This window comes from Mercenaria mercenaria, chromosome 17 (assembly GCF_021730395.1).
Source record: "Mercenaria mercenaria strain notata chromosome 17, MADL_Memer_1, whole genome shotgun sequence".
NCBI classification, from domain to species: Eukaryota; Metazoa; Mollusca; class Bivalvia; order Venerida; family Veneridae; genus Mercenaria; species Mercenaria mercenaria.
Genome location: NC_069377.1, coordinates 44,329,592 through 44,346,136, shown reverse-complemented (window position 1 = coordinate 44,346,136; position 16,545 = coordinate 44,329,592).

Genomic DNA, 16,545 nt, shown 5'->3' with positions numbered 1-16,545 from the left:
AAATAATGGGGAAATGTGCATTTGAGTGTAAACAAATTGCCACAGAAGTCTAAACGATGAGATGATTAGCCAGATAGAAGCGTATGAAAGATCATTTGATCTTACCTAAACACAAACAACGTTTTATTTAGTATAGTCAGTAGTTTTCGCCAACTGTAATATCCATTTGATACGCATAAATAGTGGATAATATATTTAACAAAAACAGTGTATGAATTTTGATAATTCACTCAGAATATTTTAAAATACATTTTATTTTCAAATCTCAAATGTTAACAATTAAAATACAGATTTTGACAACATTGAACACGGATCCTTTAAAGAACTATACGACAACAATGCGGATCCTTCAGAATGTATACAACATAATTGTTAATCCATGGAGTTTCGTTATTTTAGAAACGGGCCTAGTCAAACCGTTACAACCAGCATATTATGTTATATGCTCATTATTATTATAGGCACGGAGAGATGCCTCACTAGAATCACGGGCTTTCATAAAGCTATTTTGATAGCTCTCAAATGTAACAATACATCTGGCTTAAATGTGGTCAATCTTTTTGAGCACATTTTGTGTTATTTCCTGTTTCCATGCCTGTATTCTGATAGTGAATAAAATCTGAAGACTGTCTTACTCTAACGGAACAAACTATACATTAAATAGAGCTTAGAAATGTGTTTTTGCCTTCTAAAATGGTTACTCCCATTTAAGGATGATCATAGGCAAGAAAACATGTGGGCTTCTTTTTATTTCATTAGAATTTTCAACTTTACGTTTCTATTTGACATCTAGATTGCTTTTGTTTTCAACAAAATTAACCAAATGCAAGTTTCAAAAATGCTTGAATTTTCTGAGATATTTTTAATCTATCTTAATTGCACAAGGAAGATTCCTCAAAGTGGCATTTCGAATAAATTTATGCTAAACATATAATTAATTGCATGACAAAAATCAGACTAACCACATATAGTTATTCGAGAAGAACTGTTCGTGCGTTAGGTATATCCCTAAAATAGCTCGCATATTATGTTCGTACATTGTCGCAGTATGATACTATAATATACAGTGATTAGCTAAGTTTTTCAGGTCAACGATCTCATATACATGTTTCATTGATTAATAAATAACATGCAGCGTATGAAAATTTAAGATGAAAACGTAAGATGGCTTCCCGTTCTTGGACTTGGTGTTGTTACCTTTTTCGATTCTTTGAGATAGTAAAGTCCATTTAATATTTTTAAATAATAAAGTTCCGCTTAATCTCGTGCAAGGTGGGCGTGAGGGTTCTTGCATATTTCAATATATCTTATGTGTAGACTTAATTAGACAGAACCTTATTGTTTTGCTTAATGCATTTGCTTCCAAAATATCATCTTAAAGAATTTATTTATAATCGTGTATACGTAGTGGCCTCAAAATATTTATCTGTGTTATCTTTGATAAAAAGCTTTCTTTTATACCACATATAAAATACCTGAAAGCCAAATATTTGAAGTCATTGAAACTTTTAAAGGTTGGGGAGCAGATCGCAAAGTTTTGTTAAGACTTTATAGAACTTTAGTTAGATCTAAGCTAGATTACGGTTGTGTTGTTAATGGTTCAGCAAGAAAATCTTATTTACAAATATTAGATACCATCCATAATCAAGGTCTTCGTATTGCTCTCTGTGCATTCCGAACATCGCCAGTTGAAAGCTTGTATGCTAAAGCAAACGAACCATCTCTTTACACACGCCGAGAAAAACTTTCATTGCAATATGCTTTAAGAGTGGCTGCAAACAAATCTACTCCTGCTCATAAAATCATTTTTAAAACCAAAGTACTTCGATTCATATGAGAAAAAATCAAAACAAATCAAACCCTTTGGATTTCGCATAAAATCTTCTATGAATGAAACTGACTTTGTATTCGATGTTATTAAAGAAATTTCAATTCCAGATACACCACCATGGACCCTTAATTCCCCTACAGTTCTTTTTGATATGAAAACAGCCTTTAGAAAGTTTGAAACAAACCTGAAATATTTAAGTCCAAATATAATGAAATCAAGTCAACTTAAGGTAGAACGCGACACTTTGCGAACTTTCGAGTAGCGTCTTGAAATTTTGCATGTGTAAAATTGACCATATTTCAAACAAGATGCAGTTGATTTTATACCAAAAGAGCCAAACAGTTTTTGTACACGAGACGTCAAAGTTGGCCACCAAACCCCGTTTTTGAAACGGACGTTGCCGCGTATCCTTGGCAACTTTTACGGGTACTACAACGGCACAAGCCAACAAATTTTCTTAAATTATACATTATTCGACGAGAATTAACTTTTCCTTTATGGTGATGTAAAAATCATTGTTTTACACCGACAAATATTTGAAAAATGGAAAGAAAATCGCCGTTTTTGACTAAAACTTGACGTTTCAGTTTTAAGTTTGCCCTCCACGAGAGTAAAGTTTTTCTTGATATTATCCCTTTTCCTCCATAAGTACACACGCAGCACGCCCGCACATCCCAATGTCATATATGCTGGTCGTAAATGCACTATGTTGGTTTTCCCATGGCACGGCTCAATAAGAGGTATCGCTTTGAATACTATCCTAAAGTTACATTAACGCATAAGCGTAGCTTAATAAAATTATGATGAGTAAACTGCTAATTTGTTTGAAAATTGTTGCATTCTGAATGTTGATATCTCAGACGCTTATTAAAATAAAAATAAATAAAATATAAAATCTTACACATATACATAATTTTATTTTTTTTACTGGTACAAATCCTAGTATCTCGTAAATACGAAACTAAGACCAGCAAGTTTGAGCCGTCGGTCCTATGTACAATGTTACGATTCTTGAGTCGCTCATATAGATAATTACAACATAGAATTATACATGTTTAACCGCTGATGAGTTACAGCGAGTTTCTATCACAACCACTGTTTTCTGTGTTTCTTTCTTTTACCCCATCCGCTTAGCTCAATTCTATGAATCGCTTTTCCGACCCCGGGGTAGGGCGTGACAATTTGGTAGAAGATATTTATCCGAAATCATTCGTCCTCCACCTCCGATTTTATGTGGTGAAGTTGAAAGTTACTTGTTGAGGAATACTGGTAAGGTTAACTGCCTATCTTAACAGAAAACAGCGCTAAACCTAATTCAAACAGTTTTCTTTCTTTTTGATTTAATGGAATATTTATCATTTTTAGTGGAGTATGTACTCGTAGTTGTTATGTCTGATAGGTCTCTAATATTAGGAAAAATATTATAATATAGAATATGTTTCTATTATGTGTCTATGAATACAAGGATAACCTTTCTTTAAACACATCTCTGGAGAGCTAAAACCTCTTTGTAAAGGATGGTGTTTCTATGTAACAAATTAACCTTTTCAGAGCAACAGCCTCCGTACAATGAATATAAATTCTGTTTCCCCGTGGCTGCACTTTATTTGAAATCGGGTTGTCTAACTACTCTTAAAACAATCGATATATTTTCAAAACGTAAAATTTATAATAAAGTTAAATAAATTTGTGATGTTTATTCCAAAGATATTAGGGCTTTTATTTTTTTTTTCTTATTATTTTTGTAAATGTTTGCAATGTCGTGTGTATCAATCATGTATAATCATGAACTTCAAGAAATCCTTGCAAAGATGTAAAGGACTCTGTTGACTAAATTCTTCTTAAAATAGGTTTAAAATTGATCACAAGACGTACGAGAACCCGTTTAATTACGTATTTGTATCTGGGGTAGGGGTAGAGTAATATAATTCAGCGTAATAATTTCGCCCACGGTACCGAGTTTTAAAGGCCATTTTGGTAAAAAGGTAAAGTTTATCTTAAAATGAAGATTTACAGAAACAAATACTCATTGCAATTAAATAAAGTGTTTATCATCATATTACTTTTTAGTCAAATTATATTGTTTGGGTTTTACATTAGACAAGATTAAAGCATATTTTCTATTCAAAACTCAACGTCATATTTGTCGCTCTGACGTAACTTTAACGTAAGTATCGGGTCTAAGGTTAAGTGATCTCCACAAATTATATACCATTTTAAATGCAGCTATTTGTTGACTGAACAGAACGATTTACGAAAACAGTCCGACGGACGAGAAATCACGGTTCATCAAAAATGGACGTCTAAGGTTTGCGGAGAAAAAAGTTACAGAAATATCAAAAATGTAAAATACGCATTATATGAGAATATGCTGGATTTTAAATTAAACAAAATGTCGAAACGGAACCCACTAACTTCTGAATTTAGACGCATTCCTCCTTACTTATAGCAAATTGTGTCCACTTAACGCATTTAAAGATACCAAAACGCTTCGGATTTTTGTTTTTTGCACCATTGACACGTTATATAATGTATTGAAATGTACTAAGATTTCACTTTTTAATACGTTTTCAGCATTGTTTATATATAAACGTTTTGCCATGGAACGAAATGTTTGTTTTTGTTTTGTATAAAGTTCTTTAAGAACCAGCAAAACACTAAATGGTGCAGCTGATAAGCTAAACACAATGGCCAAATCATGATGTCTCAAACGTAACTGCAGACGTCGAATTATGGTACAAAATTTACGCATGGGGGTGGGGGAAATAAAATCACATGCACCGAAAAAACTAAGTCAGTGACCCCCCAGTTTTATTTATCATTTGGATTCGGTATACATTTTAAACACCGTTTATTGAAAAATATCAAAAATTTAATTCAGGGATTTTGTAATATGTTGGTTTAAAGTCGAAAAATGCTGCGAAACTGAACGTCGTCAATTTTTAGTCAAAAACGGCGATTTTCTTTCCATTTTTCAAATATTTGTCGGTCAAAAACAATGATTTTACATCACCATAAAGGAAATACTAATTCTCGTCGAATAAATTATAGTTTAAGAAAATGTGTTTGCTGGAGTCGTCACAGTACCCGTAACAGTGTTGACAAGGATACGCTGCGACGTCATTTTACGCAAGGGGGTGGGGGAAATAAAATCACATGTACCAAAAAAAAAAAACTAAGTCGGTGACCCCCCAGTTTTATTTGTCTGTTGGACTCGGTATACATTTTAAACACCGTTTATTGAAAAAAATCAAAAATTTAATTCAGGGATTTTGTAATATGCTGGTTTAAAGTCGAAAAATGCTGTGAAACTGAACGTCAATTTTTAGTCAAAAAACGGCGATTTTCTTTCCATTTTTCAAATATTTGTCGGTGTAAAACAATGATTTTTACATCACCATAAAGGAAAAACTAATTCTCGTCGAATAATGTATAATATTAGAAAATTTTTTGGCTGGTGCCGTTGCAGTATCCGTAACAGTTGCCAAGGATACGCGGCAACGTCAGTTTCAAAAACGGGCTTTGGTGGTCAACTTTGACGTCTTGTGTACAAAAACTGGTTGGCTCTTTCGGTATAAAATCAACTGCATCTTGTTTGAAATATGGTCAATTTTACACATGCAGAATTTCAAGACGCTACTCGAAAGTTCGCAAAGTGTCGCGTTCTACCTTAAAAGGACTATTTTGCAATTTACACAGACGGTTCGGAAGATGAATTAAAGGTTGGGTGTGCTGCTGTCAGTCACCTTCATCAATCAAAATTACGTTTGCCAAATAATGCAACAATATTTTCAGCCGAGGCAAAAGCTATTGATTTAGCCCTAAATTGTATATCAAAATAAAGTGAAGAAAAAATTATTATCTTTTCTGACTCGCTTTCTGCTTTACAGTCAATTCATAACCGAAATATGGAAAATCCTTTCATTCAAAATATTCTTCTCAGGGTTAATGAACTATCTTTAAAAAAGTCTATCATATTTTGTTGGATTCCCAGTCATGTTGGTATTGATGGAAACGAGGATCTGATACTGCAGCAAAGAAATCCCTTTCATTATCACAATCTAATTTGAAATTACCACATACCGATTTTAGGCCCAATATAAACAAATACATTTTCTCTAAATGGCAATCGTCATGGAACAATGCTTCATTCGTGATATCAGACCTACTTTAGGGAAATGGCATCAAGGGAACAGATCCGTTCGCAGGGAGGAAGTTCTTTCTCGCTGTCGAATAGGTCATACCCGTTTGACTCATTCTTATCTTTTGAATAAAGAAGATCAACCCGAATGTATACCATGTCAAACACCGCTAACTATTAAACATATTTTAATCGACTGTGTTGACTTTGCTCCACAGCGCAGTACATACTACGTTCAATATTTGAAAGCGTTTCAGTCGGAAATATGTTATCTTTTTTAAAGCAGGTAGGGATTTATCAAAAAATCTGAACATTTCATATTTTTATTCACATCTTTTGCAATATTGTTATGTCTGCAGCTGATATTTTTAACACATACGTATATATATTTTTACATAAATGATTTTAGATATGCTTTACATTTTTACATAAATGAGATATGCTTTACATTTTTACATAAATAAGATATGCTTTACATTTTTACATAAATGATTTTAAATATGCTTTACAATTGGCGTTTCCAATATAACATCTTCTCTGCGGTATATGACCTTTATGTGTTATTTCGCCGTAAAACCCAACTCACTCACTCACTTTGAGCAAGTGTACAAATATATTTTGATCCTTCGGAACCATTGAGTTGATCAAAAATAGCATTCCTGTTTTGGCGTGAGAGATGTTGTATTTTTTTATTTACTCTCATGAACAGTTATAATTCGGTGCCTCAAAAGGTTCTTTTACAGATTTCATTATTTGCCGACATAAGATACCTCTATCAATTTTTAGACACGTACTATTGTTAGAAACGTACTAGGAAGGTTGTTACCTGTGCCAGAATTACGATACATTTACCTCGGAATTTAGATTTAAGTATCCTAAGTATGGTAAGTAAAATTAATGTTTCTTAAACTTTCAGAATCGATAATGTGTTTGTTGTCAAGGGCAGTTTTGTTCTTGTAATCCAATTTGTTTTCATTAATCTAATGTTTTACGGAAAATATTAACTAAGATGTTCCTGCTTTGTAATGAAATCGTTTTCCGTTTAGCATAACAGACATATATACAATGTGTCTTATATAAAAATACGAATTACGTTGTTTGAAGAAAAGAATATGTTTTCTTACTGAGCAGCAAATAATTCAAATCTGACAAAAACTTGTTTAAAATCAATTCATACTTAAACTTTAAGGACAGACTTGTAATTATTTACTATCACTGGCGTAATACTTTAATCAGGTGACAGTTTATGAAAATATGTCAAAAAGGTCTACCTTGGAAAATAACTAACAGGCAACCGAAGTGTTGTTCCGAAATGCGAACATTTGTTCATAATCTATGTTTTACGGAAAATATTACTAGTAATTCCTGCTTGTAAAAATCTTCGTTAGCATAACAGACATATAACAATGTGCTATATATCAAAATGAAAACTGAAAAAAAAATGATACAAAACAAACATTTGTTTATGAAACTCCTTATCGGCAGATTGTTGCTAGGCAACACGTTAGCAAATATATATCAATTATATTGCGTAAGGATTAATGATATATCCGTATATAAATAATCCTAGTCAAGGATAACTGTTTACAAAATAAAACAATAATAAATGAACTTGCGAAATATCTTATGCTTGGACAATAATAAATGAACTTGCGAAATATCTTATGCTTGGGATTTGTTTTCTTTTATCAATATGTTTCAGTCATAGAAAACGACAGTATCTACTTGTAGCACTAAGCCTAACTAACAATGCTGCTTAACTATAATATGACGCCGTAAAAAGTGACATGCTAGCCAACCCAGTAACATTATACTGACCTCGGTCTAAGCATTCCTAGAACTATCCTTATAATGCTTAGTACCAAACGATGAAGTTATAAGAACCATTTTTACATCATTTGTATAACAGCGCCTGGGAGCGACCCACGAGCTCCCGCACCAAACGTGGGTGATCTTCCACAAGGGTACATACTACATTTCCCATTATGCTTCATTTTATCATTTTTGTATTGATTACTCTTTAATTTACTGTAAAGCCTGTCATAGTTTTGAGAAATCATGTATGTCAATGAGAAACTTATATTCTATGGTTTTCCAGAAGGTTCCACCAAGTGGGTGCATGTTAACGTTATTTTAAAGTCTGGATTATTCTGTGTTTTTTTTCCAGAATCTTCTGTTTAATTTTTGGTGGTACATGAAAGTGCTGGAACTTCCATGATGCTTTCAATAGGAAGTGTACTTTTCAAAATAAACTTTATTATTGTTCATAGTTGTTGTTTTTTTTTCTGTTACCTATAGTTTATTATGTAACAAATATATGTTACCTTTAGATGGACTCAATACTTTTTTTCTCTCCCAACTATGTCAAGTACAATAACGATGAATTACTGACCACTGGGCAAATAGAGTTTGTGTTCTTTCTTAAAACAATAGTAGCTGTTCTAGACTTACTGCTACAGAAAGAACGTATTCTGTAACTCATTCTACATTTCTGAACGTTGCCGTCATCAATTCTTCAAATGAAAATATTATCTTGCATATATGCTACAAATATACTCAACTCAGAGCTTGACGAAACTTTCATTTATATCTTTGACTAGAAATATATTTAAGAATATCTAATTTGTTGAGTCTTCAATAGATTTTGTTTTGTTTTAGTTGGGTTTAACGTAATACCGACATACTCATAGGTCGTATGGCGACTTCCCAGCTTTTTATGGTGGAGGACGACCCCAGGTGCCCCTCCGTGCATTATTTCATCACGAGCAAGGACATGGGTAGAACCACCGAACCATCCAGCTGGCTTATGGAAGGCCGATGGTTCTACCCACGTGCCTGCCTGTGATGAAATAATGCACGGAGGGAACCTTGGGTCTTCCTCCACCGTCGCCATATGACCTGTAATTGTGGCAGTGCGACGTTAAACCCAACAAAATAATTTGAGTTCTTCCTATTAATATCTCATCTAGTGACAACTTCCATTGAATAAACGTTTAACAATAGAAATGTTTGAATTTGTTTGTTTTGGGTCAGCTGCCGTTTTCCTACAGTATATCAATTATACAATGGTTGGTAGTTGAACTAACCACTGACCTGGACTCTGTATCATTTCTAGAATGTCCTCCGAGGAAGTATGTCTCCGTCATATCTTCACGGAGATCATACGCCTCGATCGAACAAGTACCCGTATGATCCGTAGGTCTGCGCCCTCCCTACTAAGATAAGCAGGCGGGGAAATATTTTAAGGATCATATTTCTTGCGATAGCAAACATGAAGAGATACTATTTGAACATTGTCACATTCAATTATTTAACAGCAGGCAATAATCACAAGAACAAATCAATAAGACCATTTCCTCGCATCAATAAATAATTATGAGATTCCAAAGCAGGATAAAAATATTATCACGTGACAGCTGGAGATTTACGCCCTGTCATCGAGATTTGCATCGCCGCAGGATGAGACAGTCATAAAATTTGTACGAAGGATGATCTATAGAAATGTTATTTAGTAATGTAAGGTGATATCCCAGATACACTGAACATTCTTTAGCAAATACTGTTTAGTATAGCATTTCGTAATTATTTTCTTGGTTCAAATTACAATAAGTTCATTAGTATGTGTGCATGAATTATGCATAGAACTCTCTGTCTCACTTTGATATCAGTTTTATTTACATTTCTAAATGTCATAAACCCGACCATTCTGCAATAAATAATACATTCACTTTGACACGAACATTCTGCAATAAATAGCTTAGTGCACATTTATTTGGTGATTTCCAATTTGTAATAACTAAACTGCTTCCACTAGGACATAATCTTTCTGCTTTAACTCAAAGCATTAATTTGAACATGACCATTCTGAAGTAACATGATTGCATTTATCCAGATACTTGCTGTTTTTGAATTTCATATTAAGACACACGCACAAATTATAGTTCTTGAAACTTATATACTAGTAAGTGCAAAACACATTGTTTACAATAGACAAAAAATCAGACCCATTTTTCTATTACGGACTTTCGGCATTATTGTCGGAATGAATTAAGACCATATCAGCATCTCAACGAATCGTTTATATACTCATTGGTTGCGTGCAACTCTTCTCTAATAACATCAAGAATGTTTTGTAGCATTATTTCTTAGCGTCTACTTCATGGGTGCCATTTAGTGGGGGAGTTTGAAGAACCTTATCATAATGCACACGTATCGTCATTACGGTATCTCAGCGAGGATTGTAAGACATGTAGGAACATTGTAAAAGTACAAATAAACAGATGCATTAGTTTTCTCTATATCATAATTGTTGGTGTTCCTAATAGTAATACTTCTTTATTATTTTTTTATTGGAAATATTACACTTTGAAGAGTTTTATTTAATATAAATACAGTTATTCCACTGAAAGTTATAGGAGGTCAAGTTACAGACTTAAGCAAACATGTCGTGTCACATAGATATATAACTCTTGTCTAATCTTTGAATACTAATAACAACAGTTAAATTACATATAGAGTCGCAAGGAAAAAAAATATCTAAAGTAAGGAATAGCGTAAATAATAGGTCAGTTATAGCAAACAACTCGGCATTTATACTCGATCATCAGTATCCTAAGTATAACCAATGTTTCTGAACCTTTCGTGGGACATTTTATGATATTATTTCATTATGTTTTTGTTTTCATTATAATAGTTTAAAAGCTTATCAACTACAAAATATTTCTGTCCAAGTCATATTATTTCTTAAAATGCTGTTTGGATTGGTGAAAAAACGGTAGATTTCACAGCGTACAAATGCATAGATCTTCACAGCTGGTTTTATCATTGTTAATAAGTATATCATTTCTAATGGATTGAGGCTAAATCTGTCAAAACGTATGTTGAAAAATGTATTGCAATCTGCTTTATATTTGGAAGAATATAAAGTCACTACCAGTCAGTTTATTTATTTTATTTTATTTGAGTTTTACGGCGCTCCAACACAGTATAGGTTATATGGCGCCAAACAGGACTATAAATTTTAGTTTCATATCTCATATACATCAGAATAAAAACATGAGGTATGGAATCAAAATTTGCATACCTGCTGGAATCATAGAGTTACAGCAAAACCAAGTGTTAAGGCCCTATTAGTCGCCTCTTACGATCATGCAAGACGATCTGTGTATGAAAAGAATTGGAACCACTGCCTTACCACCAGGCAGTCCAAATGCAGATATTTGGTACAAGAGTTAACCAAAACTAATGCTTTACCAATTGTAATCAGTTGTCTAATAGAAAATTGCAAAATAATCTATATTTGTTCGTAGTTCCATCTGTTAAAATGTGAAAGATTCGCTTTCTGTTTCCCCATATTCATGTTCCTACATTGCCAGGAGTTTCACGTCCAATTATGTTTCTTGATATATGTCCGATTTCAGACTTTATAGGGTTGGCATGCCCTAAACGCGTTTAAACCCCTAGTTTTCTTTATATAGGTTATTGAACGTTCAAAGGCAGTGCCCATGTTTTCAACACGTTTTCTGTTTGTCTCGTATTTTGTGTTGCGTATGTTCTCTTCTTTGTTGTTGGCGTTTCTTCCCTCTCCTCACTACCCCCAATCCTTTCCCCTTGCATTTGCGCTCCCTTGCATTTGCACCCCTCTCCTTTTACAATGAATAAGTTATCGTGCCCGCCATAATTTTGGCTGCCGTCCTTCCGTAGGCGGTGCCTGAGTATTGTTTTTTCTTGATTGTTTGTGTGTGCGTGTCTGCGTGCATGTTTGTGCGCGCGTGTGTGTTTGGCGGTGCCCCACAGTGTTGTTTTTTCTTACTTGTTTGTATGTAAGTTGTGTGTGCGTGTTTGACTTTTGTACGTGGATGTCTGCGCTACTGTGGTTTACTTTGTATTGTTACTGCGTTTAAGGAATGTGGCTTTCCCTTTTGAATATTCATCCTTCGGCCCAACCCTCTTTTCTGTATTTTGCATATAATTAAAATGTACTTGTTCGATTTTTGGAGCAACCCGTCTACAATATTTTTCCGTTACAACATCTTTTTGTTGTGGGCCTACTTTGCGATGCATGGCTCTATGGCTGTGTTTGGGGTGTTCTGTGCTTCCAGGAAATCTAATCTAGAACTACATCTGTACCGCTTGAACTAAACTTCTACAGTTTCTATCAAATGCAAATGAAAACTGTTATTCACATTAAGATGAAGTGAAAAATACATATTGTAAGGACTTTTCGGTATTTTTGCACTTAATAATATGCGTGTTTCATATCCTTTCCGCAGCCTTAACGTACTAAAACGTTTTAGCGTCTGATGGCCCTTTCACGCTTCCGCAGAAACAACATTTATTACACGATTTTTTTAAAAAATATTTCTGAAATGTCTAGGTCTGCAGCTCTCAAATACGGTTACATCTTACATCTGAGGCATATACTGACACTCTCAGACAACATCAAAAATGACCTTTTGAGCAATTTGATGAAGTTCCAAAATTATCAATGTACCCTTGGTCCGTTACGGACCCCTATGGGATTTGTGTTTATCCCGAGCTCAAATGCTTGTTTCGTAGATGAAAAGCTGACATGCCGTTCTAAAGCCCATTTAATTTCAATTCGTAAGAAAGTGCTGAAAAATGACTCCCCAATAGCAAAAAAAAAAAAAAAAAAAAAAGAAGTCCACGCGCATACATTTAGACGGGGTGACCCCTGCGCTAGACCCCTGACTACCTACGAATCAAAATACGGCTTTCGTTTTCAAGTTTAACATTTCTTCTTTCATTTTCTTTACTTCCGGAAATAGCTGAAGGTCGAGTGACGTCATTTTCTGTGTTGTCAAAAACATATATATGCCTGGCGAGATTGCATAAATATGTGCTGGCCATCCTAAGGATATACAATTGAAATCATTCTCGTACTTACAGTTTTGTTCAGTTTCAGTTTTATTGTCATTTAAGTCAAAATTTGATAACAGTAAAATGTATTCTCATGTTCAACTGTATCTATTTTATATTATGTAGCTCAGTTTTCTACCAATAATGTAGTGGTGTTGAACTCGTCTTCTGTTAATTTGACATATGATAGAAATGGCATTTCTTTCGCTCGAAAGCTATTTATTTCATATTATTAGCTAGTTTTAAATCTAGAATCGAACTTTATTTTAACTGTCTCCTGTTTGAAATAACGTATGGGGCTAATAACAGTATTTACAAGACGTTCTTCATTATATCATAACTAAATTTTAACACAATTGCTTGCGTATCTGCTTTTGCTAATATTATGTCATTGACCATTGTGCCAAATATTGTTCTGTAATTCAATAACACTTTACATCAAACAAGGTATTGGCATTGGAGCAATTATATCTATATTGAAAAACACTAATTAAGTACTAAATTCATAAAATGATACTCAAATTCACTTTATGGCTGATTCCTGAACAATGTCGAACCATTATTTAGATAGCATTTTCAAAATACTCCGTAAAACATTATTACGAAGTTTAATAGATATTATTCCTTTAAGAATGAGTCAGAATAAGTGATTGCTTTAATAACCTACGAATATATTACAAATAAAATGGTCAGCAAAATGATAATAGTATAAAATGTATACAAATGACTGCAGACTAATTCGTTGATCATATTAAAGTCAGTGATTTAGTGGGCGTTGTTTGACGACATACAATGTTCGTTCCAAAGTTAATATACAAAGTAATTTTCTCGAAAAACAGTTTTCATACATACACTGTACCCGAATCGGTTGTTATTATGGTGTTAAAAGACCCAATAAATGGCAAAAAAAGGCCCAACAAATGGAAATTGACCCGGCAATTACGGAATGAATCTCATTTGGGACGCAGTTAGTTGTAAGTTATAAATATTTCAAGAGATGAATAAATGTAGACATAAATAAAAATTGAACTCTGACCTAGATCAAAGATGGCTTGAGTTTTCTTACATGTATTTCTTACACAGTTGCCAGTGATTTGACACATCTTCAGTTGTCAGGTATGAACTTTGTCATATATTTTTAGGTTCAAGTTTGTTTGTTTTGGATTTAACAGTATTTCAGTTATGTAACGGCGGGCATTTAACCTAAGCAGTGATCCTGGATTCTGTACCAGTACAAAGCTGTTCTGTGCCAACTTTCCCACATGTTTGAATCAAAGGCGGAGGACAACTGCTTTCAGACACAATGTCTTTTACCAAATCGTCACTGAGATCAAACTCACGGACCCACGATCTGTAGATCTGTGCTCTCCCTATTGAGCAATTCAAAGCGGGCGGACACAAAGTAGTTATTTCGTTTTATTTCATTTCATATATATTATTATACATTGATATAAATATTGAAATTAAAATATAACTGAAAATACTTGAACATGCTGGATGAGGATTTATATGTGTCTGTGCGTCAATAAGCTTAAATAAATCTGTGAAAAAAACAGTTTTTTAAAAACGATACACCTCAGCTTTACACAATGGTAACAGTATGAGAGCTCTCTATGTTTGCTCTGATAAGTGGCAAAGTTAGAAAAGAGTAAGGAAATGCCGTGCCACTTGACACACGGTTTGACTTTATTTCTTTCAGTATACGTTTATGCCTTTTTGAAGGTATATTCCTATTACGTAACTAGAAAGATAACATTTTTTGTCAGCATGCATGAACAGATACCTTTATTAAATTGTCACTTTATTGCTTTTTCCATAGTTTAATATCAGCAAAACCATTAATCATAAAATACAATAAAAACATTAACCTTTCCTTACATTGTTAAATAATTCTGAAATTATCCTTAAGCACGATAGCAATGATACCAAGATCATGTGACAGCTGGGGATTTACGCCCTGTCATCAAATCTGATATTCCAAGATAAGACACCAGATACATTCCCGATTTGGGAAGAAGACTCTTTGTCTATGTTATTTAGCAAATATTGTTCAGTATAGCATTTCAAATATTGTAATTGTGTTCTTGACTAAAATGACAATAACATAAATTGTCTACGGGCATGAATTATGCAGAGCTAGTAATTAGATTAACATCCCACACAGAGCTAACAAGATACAGTCAAACTGGGATATAAAGACCATGCGTTGCATGTTAAAATACACTGCAAATGTTTAACCTAGAAAAAAGGTAGCAGTCGTGAAAGCCAGACGGTCACAGGTGGTCATGTGCTTAAGTGTTACTTTATAAATGAGCCGTGCCATGAGAAAACCAACATAGTAGGTTTGCGACCAGCTTGGATCCAGACCAGCCTGTGCATCCGCGCAGTCTGGCCAGGATCCATGCTGCTCGCTTTCAAAGCCTAATGGAATTGGAGAAACTAATAGCGAACAGCATGGATCCTGACCAGACTGCGCGGATGCGCAGGCTGGTCTGGATCCATGCTGGTCGCAAACCCACTATGTTGGTTTTCTCATGGCACGGCTCAAATCATTGTGTTATACTGTCGTTCTGCGTCGACTGATTCTGTTGTGACTTACATACACATTTTCTGTAACTTTAATTATTCATATAAGATGACCGTGTAAATGGTGCTGGTGTTTTCTAAGCGAAACACATGCCTGTGTATTTTTCAAGTTATTAAATTAAATTGTATTTAAAATAGAATAATAACAACAAAATAATATATATCTATATCCAAAAACTGATACAAATGAAGTAGATATTCTATGAGTATTAAATTTGCTCAACTTACATTTGACCAAAATGTAAACATAAATTTCATTGAAACACATTTTCAATTTAACAACCTTGACAGCAATTCATCTTTGACTAGAACTGGCGATTTAGGAATTTATTCATAAAAAGCTGTGAGGTTGACAAGCAAAAGATAAATACTTCTATATTGAACCGCTTTTGCAGAAATAACTAATTTTAAGTCTTACCTACCTGACGTTATTGTTCTTAGGAAATGGCAGTGGTGTGCAGCTTATTTCGTATATGTTAGTAAGTGAAACAGCCAGCTGCAGTGATGTATAACTAGATGCAATGTTTAAATTGAACTCTATTTTAGAGCCAAACAAAGACATAATACAAAAATAGATAATAATACCCCAAGTTATTTTAACAAAATTTTATTTTTCATATTTTGACCGCTCTAGACTCAGATGGGCAAAATGAGCGTTTGTGTTTCTTGAGAAAAATATGAGAAGGGCATCTGCTAAATCATTTACTCCTTTTTGTCCTTATTCAGTTAGGGTATGAAGGTCGTGCACACTGGCTAAAATAGGAGTTCAGTGATTTGCCATATAGGCAAAAATGTTTGTACATTTCAAGTTATCAATGTTATCTAAATTATCTTAATTGCAAAATTACTTAAATTTTACATATATTCAGATACAACAGTATATGTTAAATGATCTTAAGTTGATATTAACAACTTTTCTTTTAAGAACCTTAACAGTAATTAATCATTTTGCAAAGCTTAGAAACTAACTCCAAGGTTGTATATTGTTCGTCCAGTTTCTTCCACTCGTCCGTTAGGTCAATTTTCAGTCGAGTTCAGACCTTTACAGAGTTCTTCTGCAGTCGTCACTTCAGCACTTACTATTTATATTAGACCATATAGAATGCAT